At 47.0% G+C, this 19,636-nt stretch overlaps 1 protein-coding gene across 1 annotated transcript in view; it reads left to right on the top strand.

The window, feature by feature from the left end:
- The first annotated feature begins 5,816 nt into the window (after positions 1-5,816).
- The window catches only part of FBXO40 (F-box protein 40), a 90,157-nt gene continuing 76,337 nt past the window's right edge, over positions 5,817-19,636 (top strand). Inside the window, exon 1 of the mRNA XM_069202713.1 lies at positions 5,817-5,945. The gene's annotated coding sequence lies outside the window, so the exon portion shown is untranslated. The remainder of the gene's footprint in view (positions 5,946-19,636) is intronic.

Below are 19,636 nucleotides of genomic sequence, written 5' to 3'. Positions count from 1 at the left end.
GCAGTTGTGAGTGCAATGGGAAGTTCTCACTATAACTTGCGTGTCGAGTTTTGTAGTGCCGTTCCAGGTTATATCTCTTAAGAACATTTACTTTCTCTTTGCAAAGCAAACAGGTAGCTTTCTCCTTTGGCCATTCAACAAACAAGTACTCTTCTTCCCATGCTGCCTGGATATCTGTGTTCACTCTGTATGGATCTGGGTCGTTTGCAAGGCTTTGTAACTGGACTGCAGGCCATTGGTCTCAGCGAGTTTGTGCAATGATTTTCAAGGGTCAGGAATCAGATTTTCCCCTCACAGCCAAAGGACCGACACCACTTCACGACCGACAACACTTCACGAGCGACCGATGGACCGACACCGCCTCACGTCCAATGGACCAACACTGCGTCTCGTTACAGACCTCTGTGCACAACACCAAAGTAATATAAAGTGATGTGTAAAAGGGAACAAAGCATACCGTGATCTAACAATTGGTAACACACATGCTGGCCTTTGCCGATTCCCAGAGAACCATGTTATAAAAAGTATTTTTTGCAATTATGCTTGCAACCTGCTAGGCATACTAGGGTGATAATGAGCCAATGAATGGTATACGGGCCCCTTTTTAGAGACTGTTGTTTTTCAGCATGCTGGGTCACACAGCAATAGAAATCAACTGTGCATGAAATGCCAGGGGCCAGATAAAAAAAAGTGTATTATTGTAAGACATTTTCAACAGCCCTGGCTCTAGTAGTATATTCCTACACTAATCACAAGAGCCAAATGGGAATGTTCCAGAGTATATCCCTATCCTAATCACAAGCGACATTTAATTAGATGCAGCAGCCATTTATCAACCGCACCCCTGGGAGGAGGAGTAAGCTGAAGGTGTTTGCCCATCACACAAAGTGTACCCCACTGGACACTTCACAAATGGTTTGATTTATATTGGGATTGTCATCTGATTTTTGGTAGTTTTCATGGGTGGGTGGTTTCTCTCTGGCTGTACTGGGTTGGTGGGTATGGGTTATAAAAGTAAGCATTATTGTTTGGAGGTTGCACAAACTTGGTGCCTAAGCATTACAAGACAAGGATACAGCAGCACAGTTCTTACCCTTGCAGGGTCCGGTCTATCACACACAGCGCCATCTACACACAGCGCCATCTGCTCTCACCCCTACCCCAGTAACACACAGCGCCATCTGCGCCCACCCCTACCCCAGTAACACACACAGCGCCATCTGCTCTCACCCCTACCCCAGTAACACACACAGCGCCATCTGCTCTCACCCCTACCCCAGTAACACACACAGCGCCATCTGCACACAGCGCCATCTGCTCTCACCCCTACCCCAGTAACACACACAGCGCCATCTGCTCCCACCCCTACCCCAGTAACACACACAGCGCCATCTGCTCCCACCCCTACCCCAGTAACACACACAGCGCCATCTGCTCTCACCCCTACCCCAGTAACACACACTGCGCCATCTGCACACAGCGCCATCTGCTCACCCCTACCCCATTAACACACACAGCGCCATCTGCTCTCACCCCTACCCCAGTAACACACACAGCGCCATCTGCACACAGCGCCATCTGCTCTCACCCCTACCCCAGTAACACACACAGCGCCATCTGCTCTCACCCCTACCCCAGTAACACACACAGCGCCATCTGCACACAGCACCATCTGCTCTCACCCCTACCCCAGTAACACACACAGCGCCATCAGCTCTCACCCCTACCCCAGTAACACACACAGCGCCATCAGCTCTCACCCCTACCCCATTTACACACACAGCGCCATCTGCTCTCACCCCTACCCCAGTAACACACACAGCGCCATCTGCTCCCACCCCTACCCCAGTAACACACAGCGCCATCTGCACTCACCCCTACCCCAGTAACACACACAGCGCCATCTGCTCTCACCCCTACCCCAGTAACACACACAGCGCCATCTGCTCTCACCCCTACCCCAGTAACACACACTGCGCCATCTGCACACAGAGCCATCTGCTCACCCCTACCCCATTAACACACACAGCGCCATCTGCACACAGCGCCATCTGCTCTCACCCCTACCCAAGTAACACACACAGCGCCATCTGCACACAGCGCCATCTGCTCTCACCCCTACCCCAGTAACACACACAGCGCCATCTGCTCTCAGCCCTACCCCAGTAACACACACAGTGCCATCTGCTCTCACCCCTATCCCAGTAACACACACAGCGCCATCTGCTCTCACCCCTACCCCAGTAACACACACAGCGCCATCTGCTCCCACCCCTACCCCAGTAACACACACAGTGCCATCTGCTCTCACCCCTACCCCAGTAACACACACTGCGACATCTGCACACAGCGCCATCTGCTCTCACCCCTACCCCAGTAACACACACAGCGCCATCTGCACACAGCGCCATCTGCTCTGACCCCTACCCCAGTAACACACACAGCGCCATCTGCTCTGACCCCTACCCCAGTAACACACACAGCGCCATCTGCTCTGACCCCTACCCCAGTAACACACACAGCGCCATCTGCTCCCACCCCTACCCCAGTAACACACACAGCGCCATCTGCTCTCACCCCTACCCCAGTAACACACACAGCGCCATCTGCTCTCACCCCTACCCCAGTAACACACACAGCGCCATCTGCACACAGCGCCATCTGCTCTCACCCCTACCCCAGTAACACACACACAGCGCACACACACAGCGTCATCTGCTCTCACCCCACCCCAGTAACACACACAGCGCCATCTGCTCTCACCCCTACCCCAGTAACACACACTGCGCCATCTGCTCTCACCCTTTCCCCAGTACACACACAGCGCCATCTGCTCTCACCCCTAACCCAGTAACACACACTACATTAAAAACAAATAAATAAATAACCAAAGAGCCTTACCTGACTCAAAGCACTGTAAAGATGCCACAAATGTAGAACGGCAGGCGGGCAGCAGACGTGGAGCTGGTGACAGGAAGCAGACGACAAAGCCCCGTAAAAGTTAGCTGCAAGCGCTGACTTTTATGGGGCTTTGGCTTCCAGAATCGTCACGGAAACGCCATAAACAATGGCCGCAGTACGTAAACATAGAGGAGGGCCGCGGGAGCATGCGCAAAGAAGCCACTGTTGCGCATGCTCCCGCGGCCCTCTTCTATGTTTACATACTGCGGCCATTATCATATGGTGTTTGTTGTGCATCTCCGCGGGCCGCCAAGGTAGGTCCGTGGGGCCGCTGGCGGCCCGCGGGCCGTACTTTGAGTAACGTCGCTTTAGACTTTATTTATTTTTTTATATTTAATTTAGAAGGGGACACGTTGGGGGAGGTCACATGGACCTTTGGACTTTGACAGTGAGAAAGGGTATTGTCTCAAAACAACTCATCAATAAACATTTCAAATCAATAATATCACAAATTCAGATAGGGAGTCAGTAACTTGAACGCACCATGACCTATGTGGCCACGAATCACCACACCAGTTTAGTAAAGTTTAAACATTTATTTCTCTAGATTAACAATGCTAAGATCATGTAAATCAAGCGCAGAACAATATGTTAAAAATACACAAATAACACTGGCTGTCCAAATCTCCTAAAGAAATTAAGCTTCTGCAAAGCTAAAATTATTAAGCACACAAGAATAATCATACAGAATAGCAACAATATTAAAAGAATAATTGAAACAGAATACATTGAGTTATGGCAGGTGATTATATGGCAATCAATTCCTTTAACAGACAAATTTGGGGCATGTGGCACCCTAATCTATTACCCTAATCAGATTGCGCATGTTTGGGCTTCATGCAAAAGATAAAGTCAGGCCAAAATAAAATTTGGAAAACATCTACATGTGGCACTTACAAAAATCAGCGGTTTGCTTCTAGATGGGAAAACATTAAAACCTGCAAGAAAAACAGATGCACCATTGTTAATGTACTTGTCCTTATTCGGCTTCAGCAGGCAGTGAGGATTTTCTTCAGCAGAACATCTTTATGGTCAGCTTCGGATGGGCAGTGACATAAGGAAAAAGGTTCAGTAAAAAGTGGGCTTAAGGTACCTGAACCATCAATGGCAGTAAGCGAAGGTTACGCATCAAGAACAGAAAAGTCTGCAAGAGAATTGCAAAGCAACTGAAATATAAAAGAACAGAAAGGAATCTAAAGAGCAACTGAATAGAAAGCTGAGCATGAGCTAGTGAGGCTGAGAGAGACTGATCTGCTGACTGAATTGTCTCATCACTGAAGGTTTTTTATTAAAGTCTCAGAAAATATCTAAATTGTCTGCCATTGGACAATTGCTAAGGTGATTAGAAAAGGACCAATTAAAAGTCAAATAAGTTTCATAATGTAACAGCTTTCTTGTGTGGCATCTTTCAGGCTCCTGTTCACACGCAGAGATTTTCACCAACTGCCTCTCACGGTGTTCGCAAAATGCAGACTGTACGCCATCGTTCTTCCCCGGAACACTGTCACCTACGAAAGTTACAAATGTGTTGCAGATTGAGGAATATTTCTCATGTGCTGTATGAAGCTCTGGGAAATATTGAGATAACTTCTTTTCACGTCATAAATTTTAAAGCTCGCTGTACAACTAACTGAACCCTACGTGGCTTTCAACTGAAAGAAAATACGCATTTAAAATGTGCAGTGTGAACATTTCATAAGCTCTAAACTAAAACATTTTCATTTCATAAAATCATTAGTTAATCATTGTTGAGAGTTAGTAAAATACGAAATACATCTCACATTCTCGCACCTACCCGCCAAGACGTGGAACACTTTTCCCACCCACCTGCGTCAGACCAAAGACCTCCTTACCTTCAGGAGACTTCTCAAGACTGGCTGTTCGAGCAGTAGCAGCACCTCTTCCCCTCCCCCCTCAGCGCCTTGAGACCCTCACGGGTGAGTAGTGTGCTTTACAAATTCCTTGACTGATTGACAGTGTGTTTATTTCACAAATACATCAATGTAACATTGTGCATTCATTAGTAAAGTGTAGGCCACATTTAAAACGTGTGCTCGTGTTAATTCATTTGTGTACTGTTTAAACTTACATCCGTTTAGTTAATTAATCACACAATTAGTCAACACTAAATTACGCTCTCTCACCCCCAAGTTCTAAGTGAAAGATTGAGGGAGGGTTGGCAGAGGGCATAGAAAGGACAGAGGTGACTTGGCACCCAAGCCCCAAGCAAGTGATGGCGGGTGTTGAGGTTGGCAGAGGCATTGAAAGGACAGAGGTGACTTGGCATCCAAGCTCCAAGTGAAAGATGGAGGGTTGGCAGAGGGCATAGAAAGGACGAAGGTGAATTGGCAGCCACACTCCAAGCCAATGACCATTGGCAGAGGGCACAGATGATATTAAGGGGAGTTACGTGTACGACTGGGAGTGTGGTGCTCCACCGGGTGGCTCTGCCAGCCCCCTCCATCTTCCCTCGTGCTACTGTTGGCACTCTCTCTCATTTCTCCCCCCCAATGGCGGACGCCTCCAGCGGTGACACTGTTAATCCACACGTGCCAGAGAGAAAGTCCTGGAAATCCGAGGCGCGGCATGCCCGGGGCCAACAGGCTGTGCTTTATTTTTAACCACAGCAGCATTTGAAATATGTTTGCAGGCTGCCTCCCCGTCTCCCCCTCCTGCAGCTGCGCTCCGCGCCGCCGTTTACGAGAAGCACAACAACCAAAACACCAGCAGACCTGCAGGGTCCCGCGCGCTTACTTGTGGGCTTCCAGGGGCCCCCCGCGCGCACAGCAGGGGCCCGCGTGCACACCTGGCCGCTTCCAGGAGCCCTCGTGCATAGTAGAGGCCCGCGTGCACACCTGGGCGCTTCCAGGGGCCCGCGCGCACACCTCTGCGCTTCCAGGAACCCTCGTGCACAGCCGGGGCCCGCGCGCACATCTCAACTCTTACAAAAGGTCGCGTGAACACTCCGGACTTCCGGCCTCAAGGTAAGGGAAGGTTTGGAAATTCACAATTAAAAGGAAGCAAAAAATCTCAGAAAGTTACTTATTGGCTGAGACGAGCAAATAACTGCACACTCAACGGGCGCCTAGAAGCGTGCAGCTGCGTTTCGGTTTTTTAGGCGCTTCAGGGCTTCGAAAATGGTGTTTCCTGACTTTAAGACTTTTGTTTTTGCAGGGGTCCCGAGAGCATGCCTGCGCCCCCTCAGCCCCCCCCCCCCTCCCCCGCGGGGGTCGTACGTGAGAAAGGAGACCCAATCTGTGATGTAGAGGAAGTTAGTGGTATTCAGGGCAAAACTAGAGAAACTGCAGGGAGAGAACTTGTACATGATAACGATTGGTATAACCTTGAGTTGATCGGCATGTTTTAGTCTAATTAACTTGACGTTGCTTTTGTGGTACTCTGCCCTCCTGTCTCACCGATCCGATATTACTTTCTGAAGTGCAGCTGAGGGGGTGGCTCAGTGAGTTAATCGCCCGTCGCTGACATATGAGGTTACGCGCAGTTCACAAATACTAATCTCAGCGGGGCCTACTGAACCTGCCATCCTTGCAGTGTCACAGTCCACTTCATGATCCTTGTTGTTACTGACTCAGCCACCTCCTAGACCAATAGATACTGTTCTATAGATATTGGGCCTACATCTCAACGTGAACACCTAAGGCGACCTTGGATGCAACTACAGCCATGTATGACGAAAAAATTCTGCTCCTGATGGACAAACTCGGGATTGGTTGAAATTTACTCTGGTAACTGGGATTTACTCAATGCGATGAAATATCATTGTGAGCAAAAATGGTATTGTCTTCAAATTGTGGATAGATTCACAGTGTGGAGCTATGCTAAGATCTATTTAATTACCACACACCAGTTTTTACTTTGTAAAATAAAAAGATATATTTACGCCGGGGCCCGGGGTTTTTCCCAGAAGACCAGAAGCCCTTGAAGGTCACTGTCGAACATCAAGGCTGCCTAGTCTTGGTTTCATCTCAGGCCTCTTTAATCCACCACCAAACACTCACTACGCTTTTACCTCCCTATTCAGGGTTCCCTTTGGTCATTGCTTTCCCCCTTAATTTGGCACTGTTTTTCAGTCCCTCTCCCTCCCCACTCCCACCCTCGTGTGTTTTTCCCTCTCTTGCTCTGGATCAGAGTCTGTTGAGGAAAAAACAAGCGCCGGTGGGCCCCACCAGTAACCACCGGCACAAATTAAGCACTGACAAGAGTACATCTATGCACTTCGGTGTCCGAAAATACAAATGCATGTCAGCGCTCCTGACAATGTGCAACAGTTGAAGTGTCTCAGGAGTACCCCTGGAATGCCCTGAGAGTACTTGAAATCCAGAAACGTACTCCTGACGCAGACATAACAGGCACAGTTGTGAATTTACACATAAACTAACATATTAATTAACACGCCAACGCGAGGCTGATTTTGGTGAATACACTGGTTTTTTTTTGTACCCTCTGAACATTCACATTGAGGAAGAGGGTCCCGTCGAGTTGAATTTGAGGCCTCTAACATGGGTTTTAAGTCCAGTTTGGATGTTGTCTTACAAAAACACACTGTTATTGGTTGCTACATTTTGATTGGAAAAAGCAGGAAAGGGCTTATAAGAAATTGCTATTATGATATCTGTCGTAGAGTATATGTTTTAATTTATATAGTGCCTCATACCTCTGGCGAGCCCGTAAAGCGCTATGATTCACAAACAGCTCCATGCACTCGTTGAGAGTGCCTGGTTGGTAAGGTGTTGGTTGGCTGGCCTTAGCCGCTTGAGATGGAGCCTTCGCCAGTGTAAGACTTGGTTTGAAGCAAGGGAAGGCCCCGCGGGTGCCCGAGCTAGACCTAGTGATCTGGTTGGGTGGTAGATGCAGAGTTTATGCTGAAGAAATACTGGGATCTGCCTGCCTTAAAAAAAACATCTTAGTCCAAGTTGCATATGTCTGTAACATTCCTTCGGGTCCACACTTGCTGTTTGCCTAGTAGTAAGAGCCACTATTAATAATTAAAGTTATAATAGTGACCGCATCAGACAAGATTACATCCTATGCGAGATTACCAGCCATAACATTCCAGTACATCTTGCAGGTTTGCGTTCAGTAAAGTGAAAATACTCTGTGAATGTGGAATGCATCTGTATGAGAAATACACAGTAGCCATCGATGCAATGTCCTTTGCACAAGGCAGTAATATTAGCAATGTGTCCCCTAATGCCACATCACTCAAATATCGGCTTTAAATATATTTTGAAAACTTCTCCAAACATCAGCTTTTGAGTTCTGAAAATACATACGAGACACATTTTACAATTTTGGTATACATATATGAAGTCAGCCATGCAGAAGTTTCAGATTTAGCAGGCTGGGCTGTACACAAGAAAGTTACTCATAGGTACCTCGACTGCTGCCAGTAGCTCACGAGCTACTTGCTGGAAACGCTTGGCCTCGACACCCACAAGTGGAGAAGGTCTGTGTGCATGTGTTATCCTTCCCATGCCCTCGTGGCTTGCTGGAAATGGGAGGCTGTGGCAAATAGTCCCAATGACAGGAAGGTCGTGACCTTGGCATCATGTCAGTGTTGGACAACGAACCCCACTAGATCGGTGCATCATGCTATATGACAAGAGGCCTAAGTAAATTCACATTGTTTCCAAAAGGATGCGACTGGGCGCCAAGAGAGTTGTGAATCCTGTTGCTTTTTTTCATGTTACAAACATCCTGGGCTGGCATCCTGGCATCCCACTTGGCCTGCCAAAAATCGTGTGATTCTGGTCAAATCACTTCGGTTCCCTATGCTGTGAATTTGTGAGAATATTTAATATAAACGTGAGAGATATAATATGTATAATAAACCAGGAGCGTACGGGGTGCTGTCCGTACTGTCACAATTGCAGAGCCCTACATCAGAGAGCGAGGAACATGTTTAACAAAAATGAATATTCGGGGAGCACCCTGGCCCCACGGGCGTAGCTATCAATAGGACAGCAGGTGCAGTGACACCTGGACACAAGGGTGTTAGTAGCCCAGTGCACCCCAATTGTGGCTGTATTTTACTGTCCAGTCAGATGTGAAGATGGGGGGTGGCAATTAACCTTGTTTGCACCCGGGCCAGTGGCACCATTGCTACACCACTGCGTGCAGCGCAACAGTCATACCAGTGAAATGGTGAGTCCTTGTGCATGCAGAAAAGAGAATAACAAATTAGACCTCTTAAGTCCAGCTACACATTCTACGCTGAACTTAACTGCAAACCAGCCGCACTACTGACACTAGACCTAAGCAGCAGCCACACCGGAACTGCAGTGCTGCTCTTGAATTTGTAGTGCAATCCAGAAGCAATACTCGCAGTAGAATCCAGCTGCAGAACTGACACTGCACCACAGCCACAGTGCTCCGGTGGCAATCCAGCCGCAGATCTGACGCTGCACCACTGCACCAATATTCTGGTGGCAATCCAGCCGCAGAACCGACACTGCACCAAAGCAACAATGCTCTGGTGGCAATCCAGCTGCAGAACCGACACTGCACCAAAGCAACAATGCTCTGGTGGCAATCCAGCTGCAGAACCGACACTGCACCAAAGCAACAATGCTTTGGTGGCAATCCAGCTACAGAACTGACACTGCACCACAGCAACAGTGCTTTGGTGGCAGTGCAGCTGCAGGACTGGCACTGCACCAAATAAACTGTGATCTGGTGACAATCGAGCTGCAGAACTGGCACTGCACTACATCAACAATGCTCTGGTGGCAATCCAGCTGCAGAACGGATACTGCACCACAGCAGCAATATTCGTAGTGCAATTCAGCTGCAGAACTGACTGCACCACAGCAGCAGTGCTGTGGTGACAGTCCAGTTGCAGAACTGGCACTGCACCACATCAGCAATGCTCTGGTGACAATCCAGCTAAAGAACTGGCACTGCACCACAGCAGCAGTACTCCGGTGGCAATTGAGCTGGACCACCTGCAGTGCAACTCAGCAGCAGTGCTGTGTCTGCAATGCAGCTGCATAACTTACACTGCAGCCTAACAGCAGTACTGGTACTGCAAGTTAGCAGCAACATTTGCATTGCAGTTCAACAGCAGCTCTGGTAGTGCAATCCACCTGCTTTTCTCACAGGTGCAGTGCCGACAAAGGAATTCAGGAACAGTGCAGTAGCTGTTGCCGTCCTAACACTTCATTTAATTTGAAGAGCTGCTAAATTGTCACCCTACCCCAGCCACAGTGCTGACATTGCAATCCATAAGCCGTAACGTGACTGCAAGCCAAGCACAATACAGACACTGCATTTCTCAAGCAGAGATGACACTGCATTTCAGCTGCAAGACTAACAGTGCACACCAGCAGCAGAACTGAAACCGACGTCTAGCAGCAGTATTGGCACTGCAGTGCAACTGGTTAACTTGCACTGCAATACTGCTTGGGCTGCTGCACGTCACTGCATTTCAGCTGCAGGACTGCACTTAATAAAATAAAGCAGCGCCCCTGGCTGAAGTACAGCTGCATATCTGACAGTGAAATCGAGCTGGAGACCAAGTGGCAGCCCAGAGGCTGGCACAGCAGACCCCCCACCATAACTCACCCAGGCAGCTTACACAGCAGGTGATCTTTGCCTGTGCCACGGAGCAGATCCGATGGGTCACCTGTGTCGGTCTGCAGCGAATAAACCAGCATCTGTCCTCACTGCAGCTTATTGACAAGGCTCATTGGTCCGTGTTGTGACTTCTCCTTTTTTTGGCCATCCCATCCCTTGGTTGCAACTGATTCCAGTTCATGTTTTAGATTGCCAGTGTTTTGTGGGTACATTGGGGTTCCAGTTATAATGTGCTGTGGTTTGACTGACCTGTGTGTTTTCATTGACCGGTTTTTGGGGTGTATTGTGTTCTGACTATCCTGTATTTTGGGTTACCTGTGTTTTGCGTGTTCTGTGTTTTGATTGTCCTGTGATTTTCTTGTTCTGTGTTGTTGCTCTCTCTACTGCTTGTTACATGTTTTGCATGCTCCTTGTTTTTGTCTTGCATCAGTGCTTAGAATTTGACGGTCTGGTATTTAGACTCTTCCTCTTAAGTAGTCTTGAGTTTTGTCTGCTCTTTGTTTCAATGATTTGACTAGCTTGTTTGCCTGTCGTATCCCCATTGTTCTGTCTTTTGCTTGTACTGTCTAACGACCGCCCTATAGTCTGACTGTCAGATATTTGCCTGCTCTTCCTATGATCTGGGTCCCCCACCCCGGAGCCTTAGTGGTCAGATTTCGAACCCCTGGCGCAAGGACTCGGTCAATGCAAAAATACAAATTAGAAATCCATTTGGACTGCAACCCACACACAACCCACTGAGCAATACTACACAAGAAGTGTTTCCGCTAAGGATCAGTCCCAGAACATGAGTTTGGGTGCACAGCAGAACTCCAGACCCTCTTTCAAAATACCACTAAGAAATGGGACATGCATTTTAAACTGTTTATTTTAGCATCCTAGCCTGGTGCACAAAATATGAATGGTAAACACACAGAATGCAAAGAGAAATGCAACTATGCAGATCATATTCAGTGAAAACAGCAAGAACATTACTGCCACGGTTATTTAGTTCTTGCCATCCTGACAACTTCAAGTGTTTTCTAGGCACTCTCCAAGTTTTAGCTAAAGCAGTAAATTGCAAGCCCATTCTTAAGTTTCATAAATGGATCCCACAGTATACCTATTTTGTTAATAAATAGCAACACATCTATACTCTGTTGCAGCTTGCTCAGGGATTTGGAATAAACAGCGATCGCCCATAACCCCACTTCTTCTTGTCCCCGGCATCACCTCAGACTGAGACTGACAATCGACATGACCTCTGGCGTGATAGTCACAGCATGTAATCCCTCTCCGACTATGATTTGATACATGGGTTTTTATAGTATCAGATCACCAATTTTATCTTATATTGTGAAAACAAATGATCAGCTTCCAGACACTAAAGCATTCTCAAGACTAGAAATCATGACAGCAAATGTGGCATCTCAATTCAGATATGGATTATGTGCATCTATAACTAAAAACAATAAAAGTAGACTGTAAGTTGATGTAAGAAATGTAGTTATTTGTTGAGATGGGAGAAAGCCCCACTCGGGTAATAAACACAATCCTTGTGAGGGTTAACCAGAAAAGTCACTAAATAAACCTTTGTGTAACCCTCTGCTAGCTTGACACAGAAGAAGTCAGGCTTAATTTAGAGGCAATATGTAAAGTAAATAGGCAGCACTAAATGTTAAAGTGAAAACACAACACAAGATAAATCGAACCACGTTACACACGAAAAGTCCAAACAATTTAGAAAAATAGAGAAAAGTTTAGGAAATAAAATGGCACCAAAACAACAAAAATCCAATAAGTACAACTACAGTTATCCATTTTTAAGGTTATAAGTAAAACTACCAACAAGAAGCACAAAGCACAAATTGTGGTTATTTGCTCGTTCTTGACTGGGGCTAATTCAAAAGTTTAGGCCAACTGTGATGGAGCGCAGGTCGAATCCAGGGACCATGCTTGTCCCAATGGAAAGGTTACCTTTTAACTGACTCCTGTCCACGTAAGAAACCCCGGTCGTCACTTTCCATTGGTGGTGCAATCATCTGCGGCATGAAGAGCTGGTCGCCAATAAGGGCTTTGCGTTGGTGGGAAACGCAGGGCAGTTGTTAACGCAACAAGCTCTGGGTGCCTCAGTCTGGGGTTTATGTCTCAGAAGGTCACATCGGTAATCAGATGGATGTCCTGTATTGTCCTTGGAGAAGTCCGCTCACATTCACGTGGCGACCGGGGGTGGTTCTTTTCGATACAAAGAACCCATAACCTTTTATCACCTGGAGTCCAGTTGTGGCAGTTTTGAGTTTGGAGGTGCACTCTCTGACACCAGCCAAGGGTTCAGGGCCTGGCAAGACACCTCTTGTGGGGTCTGGACTCACTCTAGTAAAGGCCAGGAGCAGCAGTCAGGCAGGTCCAATTGGTACTTGTTAGCTGGACAGCTGCAGGGAAGGCCTCTGGAAGCTTGTTGTGTCCCTTAGCTCATAAAGAGGTCAGCCAACTGACCCTTGGATTCACTTCCGGGGTCTTGGGTTCAAGGCCAACCGGTCCAGTCGTCCTTCAGGCTGCTGACAACAGGGTAGTCTTTCTTCTGAGTCTCCACAGGTCAAGGTGTGTTCTGACGAGAGGTTCTAGAGGTGCCACTTTTAGTACCAGCTTGTGTGTGGGGGGGCATCCCCTTTGTCTGCCCCTAAACTGATTGTAATCAGTTCTTTCCTTTTCCCTGGGTCTGGCTCCATTCTGTGCGGTGGGGAGGCTAGGCAAGCCCAATTATGAGCTGCATTTGCAAGTGACAGGCCAGGCCCCCATTTTCAGAAATCAAGAAGGGCTGGGCAAAGCCCTCAGGCTACACTTTGAAGCTCAGGAAGGGCTGAGTACTACTGCAGACCATCCTGCTTATGAGAGGAACACAGTTCCCCATACCACACACCTTTTATCACCTTCCTGGAAGGAATGCACATCACACCACAGGAGAACCATTACCTTTAAAGTGACTCTGGACACTGGCAAAAAGGAATATTTGGTTAAGGCAGATGAAATGCTAACTTTCTAAAAGTGTCATTCTCAGATTAGTAACTTAAAATCTGACTTTACTATCAAAGAGGATTTAATTTACAATTCAGATGAGTGGAAATATTTCTCCATCTGCTCCCAAATTGAAGTTATCACTTATAAAGTATAATAAGCTAGCGAGCTAGCCATGCTAAATTAAACATGCATAGGCATAGCCAATAGGTCTTGCGTTTGAGACCTTATAAGTGTATGGCCATGCAGCAAATTATCCTGGGTGCTACAACATCTGCTGTTACTACTTATCTTTTGTCTTCCCATCTGTCAAGTTTCCCATAAACAGCACTAAAGACAGATGGATGATACCAATGTTTTCTGAACAGAAATGTTAAAAGTCCACAGTTCACTGGGAGATTTCTGGGCAACACATTATACTCAGCACACATGGTGCAGTGAAAATGGTTTTACAGGTTCTTACTTATGTAAAGGAGACTTTTGTCTTTCTTCATGTAGACCAGTCCTATAAAGTACATAATATGGCATTGGTTTTGAAGTAAGAGGTAATCCTCAGTGGGTATAAATAGCAAGACATTGCCTGAAGTTGCATTGCCCATTTAGTAGTGCTGGTTATATGCACCACACATGGATCAAACAGTAAGGAAGTTAAAAGGAGCTGTCAACCCACTTTAATTCAAAGGGTTGAATGTGTGCAGAACAGAGCCCTTGAGTCACAATCAGCTGTTTACTTGCTCGATCGTCCACATGCATGCAGCAGCTCTGGTGCTAGTGGGGAGGCAACAGCATGCGCGCAATCACAAAAGTCAATGATATTCCCCTATCGGGTGAATTCATGTTAAATAAAGGGGAAGAGAGGTTGTCCTCAAAGGACGGAGGACCTACCTTCAACGTTGCTGCAACGCAGGGCTTACCTCCTGGTGCGGCCGGTTCCCACCAAAGTAACTTCCTTCCTAAGTAAATACTCTGCCAGATGTCCACGTGTGGCCCACAAGGAAATCATAGGGCATGTAGTTTTGCACGCTGCATCTTACCAGGAGAAACCCCAGGCTTCCTGCTGTTAGCGACCATTCATTATTGGAGGACCTTTTTCTATAACCAAGCTTTTATTTTCCACGGTCTCAAGTGCAACATGGCAATTTTAGCAAGTGTTTGCATAAAAAATATGCTTCCATAAAGGACTGCACCATTTCTGGTCACTGTCATGCTGGGAGATGTTGTTGCGAGCAGGCAGGATTGCAGCAAATAAAGCCCATGAAAACATGGAAATAACAAGAGAATAAGCAATTTAAAAGAACGCTGCTGGACTGGTGGCAGTACCAACGTAACAACGGTTTGTGGGGATTGGAAGGACATGAAAGAAAAGAACACCGCCAGACTGGTGGCAGCGCTGATGTAACAACGGTTTGTGGGGCCTGGGAGGACATGACTGCAGGGCAGGAGAGAGGCCGGGGAGAGGGTGGAACAAACAGAGCAGGAAGTGCGGAGAGGACGGCAGCAACAGCAGGGGAAGAAGGGTGTGAAGATGCAATAAAATACTTGCGCCAAAGGTGACCAAGTACCCACAGTGTAACACGAGCAGGAAATAAATAATAAAATAGTCCCCCAAGCAACCAGAAAAACAACCAAAGATTAAGGATACAGTTCTTGGTCAGTGCTCTGTGGGAGGAAAAATAAGAAAAAAAGGAGGGACAAAGAGGAATGATTGACCATTAGTAAGCAGGTATTTTTAAAGGACACTGACATAGACAAATGAAAAGCAATGGGGGTCTTGAACCCCAAAAAGTATATACAACAGGTCACTTAACGACACCGCAAACGAGGTCAAGGCTAGACCTAAAAATTACTTTGAGGAGCGTAGGAAAGTACCCTCTTTTTGGCATTTTAACCCCAATTTCTGCCTGATGCCAGTGTGTTTTGACTGTGTCACTTGGATCCTGCTAGTCAGGATCCCAGTGCTTATGGTTTTTGGCCTGCTTGTCAGTATGTTTCACTGTTTTTGAAAGTATGCTTGACTGTGTCACTGGAGGCCTGCTAACCAGGATCCCAGTGCTTATGCTCTCTCTGTTTCCAAATCGATCACTACATACTGGTAACCCAGTATTTCACTCCAAGTTGGCATACTGGTCACCCCTGATAAGTCCCTAGTATATGGTACCTAGGTACCCAGGACATTGGGATTCCAGGGGATCCCTATAGGCTGCAGCATTACATTTGCCACCTATAGGGAGCCCATGCAAAGGCTTTTACAGGACTGCCATTGCGGCCTGTGTGAAATGGTGCATGCACCATTTCACAGACATTTACACTGCACCAGGTCACTTATAAGTCACCTATATGCCAGGCCTTCCAACCCTGAAGGCTGGGTGCAAAGTACATGTGTGTGAGGGCACCCTTGCACTAGCACAGGTGCCCCCATGTCCACCAGGACCATTTTGCCGGACTTCGTGAGTGCGGGGTCGCCATTTTATGCGTGCAGTGGACATAGGTCAATACCTATTTCCAGCTTCACAATGGTAATCCCGAATATGGCCATGTAAGGTGTAACAACTGGGAATTGTACCCCAATACTTATTCCAGTATTGGTTGCACAATCCCATGCACTCTGGGGGCATCCCATTGGACCCCAGTACTGCCCTACCAACCTTCTGAGGTTTTCCAGGCAGCCCCAGCTGCTGCCACCTCACAGACAGGTTTCTGCCCTCCTGTTGCTTGAGCAGCTCAAGCCCAGGAAGGCAGAACACAGGATTTCCTTTGGGAGAGGGGTGTTACAACCTCTCCCTTTGGAAATAGGTGTTATAGGCATGGGAAGGGTAGCCGCTCAGAGCCCCTGGAAATACTTTGAAGAGCACAGATGGTGTCCTCCTTGCATAATCCAGTTTACACCGGTTCAGGGACCCCAGTTCCGGCGTGAAACTGGACAAGGGAAAGGTGAGTGACCACTCCCCTATCCATCACCACTCCAGGGGTGGTGCCCAGAGCTCCTCCAGAGTGTCCCTGGGTTTGACCATCTAGATTCCAAGGTGGTGGGGCACTCTGGGAGCATCTGAGTGGCCAGTGAAAGCAGGTGACGTCAGCGACCTCCCCTGATAGGTGCCTACCTGGTTAGGTGACCAATCTCCCTTTCAGCGCTATTTAGGGTCTCTCCTCTGGGTGTCATTTCAGATTGCAAGACTCCATCAGGAATCCTCTGCATCCCTTACTTCATCTTCTACAGACGGAACCGCAGCTGAACCCTCCAGGAACTCTACAAACTGCAACAAAGAAGCAAAGTCGACTACTGCAACATTGTAACTTCAGCTCCTGCCAGCAACTGCAAAGTTTCCAGGTTGTGCGTCCTCCGAGGACTGCCTGTCTTCAGTCTGCACCAGAGGAACTGAAGGAATCACCTGTGGAGTTATGGAGTCACTTCCCTGCTTCAGCAGGCACCTCTGTGCAGCGACAACTGGTGTCATGGGTCCCCTCTCCAGATGACAAACGTGGATCCAGCAACACGGGTGGTGGACTAAAGTAACCCTGACAGTCCCAGGGTCCAGCTGTCCAACTTTGGTGGAGGTAAGAGCTTGCCTTCCCATGCAAGACAGTACCCCTGGGCACCACGTGACTTGCAGTTGCCAAGGCTTGTGTGCGACTTTCCAAGAAGTTCTTCATGCACAGCAAAGCTTAGGCCCCTAGCACTCCATCCTGTGACGCGCAGCTTCCTGAGTGGTTCTCCGGCGGTGTGGGATCCCTTTATGTCGTGCTGCATGGGCCTCCATTTGCACCTTATTTTCTCTGTGCTGTGGGACTCCTGTGCATGCTGCCTTGTATTCTGAGGGCTCTCTGAGTTGCTGAGAGCCCCATGTGTCTCCTCCTGGGTAGAGGCCACCAGGTCCCTCCTGGTCCCAGGCAGCGCCATCTTCCGCGAGTTTTGCGTGTGCTAAGGCTTGTTGGTGGCATCCAGCGTTGCAAACCAGACTGCAGTCATTCATCTGGCGTGGGACATCTTCTGCACCAACCAGGAATCAGCATCTGTCTTCTTGGGTGCATAACTGACTTTGTCTTCTCTCCAGTGGTTCTTCTTTTGCACCGTCATTCGGGTTAGCAGGGGCTCCTATTCTCCCTGGACTCTTCAGTGCTTCTTGGATTTGGTCCCCTTCTTCCACAGGTCTTCAGGTCCAGGAATCCATCGTTGGTGTCCTGCAGTCTCTTCTGGTTCTTGCATAATCTTCTACCACGGCTTCTTGTGTGTTTCAGGAAACGTACTGTAATTTACTCCTGTTTTCCTGGGCTCTGGGGTTGGTTCTGTTACTTACCTTTGGTGTTTTCTTACACTCCCAGCACCCCTCTACACACAACACTTGCCTAGGTGGGAAACCGACTTTTGCATTCCACTATTTTAGTATATGGTTTGTGTTCCCCCTAGGCCTATTGCAACCTATTGTGATTTTCACTATTTGCACTGTTTGTGGACTGTGTGCTTACCTGTTTTTGGATACTAGTGTATGTATTGTGTATATTACTTACCTCTTAAGGGAGTATAGTCTCTAAGCAATTTTTTGCATTTGTGTCACCAAAATAAAGTACCTTTATTTTTTTTGTAACACTGAGTATTTTCTTTCATGTGTGTGAGTACTGTGTGACTACAGTGGTATTGCAAGAGCTTTGCATGTCTTCTAGTTCAGCCTTGGCTGCTCTGCTACAGCTACCTGTAGACAGCCTAGCTGCTAGACACTGACTACATTTCACTAATAAGGGATAAATGGACCTGGTATAAAGGTGTAAGTACCTTTGGTACCCACTACAAACCAGGCCAGCTTCCTACAAGGGCTTTTTCTCTCTTGGACATCTACAGATGTCCTACTTTTTCAAATACCATGCTTCCTGCCTTGTGAGCCTTTAGGGCCTATGTTAGGGGTGACATATGAGTATTAAACAGAAAGGTTTAGCCTGAGAAAAGGTTTATTTCGACTGGAAATTACAGTTTCAAACTGCAGTTCAGGCTGCAGTGGCAGGCCTGAGAAATGTTTTACTGTGCTTCTTTAGTGGGTGACACAATGAGTGGTGCAACCGACTTGTATAATTTAATTTACAGGCCTTGGGTACATGTAGTACTATTTGTTAGGTACCTTTAAGTATTCAAATATGTCAATTATGTGGATACCAATTTTACCATGTTTGAAAGGGAGAGCTCGAGCACTTTACCAGTGGTTGGCAGGAGTAACGTGTGCAGAGTCCTAATGCCAATAAAAACAGGTGAGGTCAAAAAAATAGAGTAGTGAAGGCAAAAAGCTGGGGTAATATCATACAAAAGATGGTTACTACCAGCAGAAAAACAATCAAGGCTTAAGGATACAGTTCTTGGTCGTTGCTCTGTGGGAGGAAAAATAAGACAAAAAGGAGGGACAAAGAGGAAGGATTAACCATTAGTAAGTAAGGATTTTTAAAGGACAATGACATAGACAAATGAAAAGCAATGGGGTCTTAAGGCCCACAAAGTATATACAACAAGTCGCTAAGCGACAGCGCATAGTATTTAAAAATGAGGACATGTGTAGATGTCCTAGAGAGGACCCCCCCCCCCCAAAGTTATAAATATATATATATACTAAACAACTTATATATATATATATATATATATATATATATATATTCTAAACAACTAATAAACCATAACAAAAATAGAAACTTACCTTAAAATTCGTTGTCCAGGCAATTGTTATTCAGACAAAATCATTGTTTAGACAGTAGCTGTTCAGTACTTCGTTGTAGAGACTTTTTAGTTGTTTAGCAGTAGTGGTTCAGGCAAGTACTGGTTTAGACCTCCTTGTTCAGGATGTTTCCCTGCTCTGAGTGTTTGGGGAGTGTACACCAGTTCCTGGCATGGGCAGAAGTCCATTTGGTGTTGAGAGAATAGGGTAATCCATCAATGACCCGAGGAAGAAAGCTCTTTTAATCAATTTTCCTATGAATTGGTCTTCGGAGATCAAACAGTGGCTGGCTGGATCTTATTGTATATTATTTAAAGATTAGTTTCTCTTTATTGCTTTGTTACTGAATAGTGGGAGGTGAGCAGGAGGTATGTTGACTATGGGCAAAAACTTTT

This window comes from Pleurodeles waltl, chromosome 8, assembly GCF_031143425.1.
Source record: "Pleurodeles waltl isolate 20211129_DDA chromosome 8, aPleWal1.hap1.20221129, whole genome shotgun sequence".
NCBI lineage: Eukaryota > Metazoa > Chordata > Amphibia > Caudata > Salamandridae > Pleurodeles > Pleurodeles waltl.
This window is presented reverse-complemented; position numbering and strand designations above follow the sequence as displayed.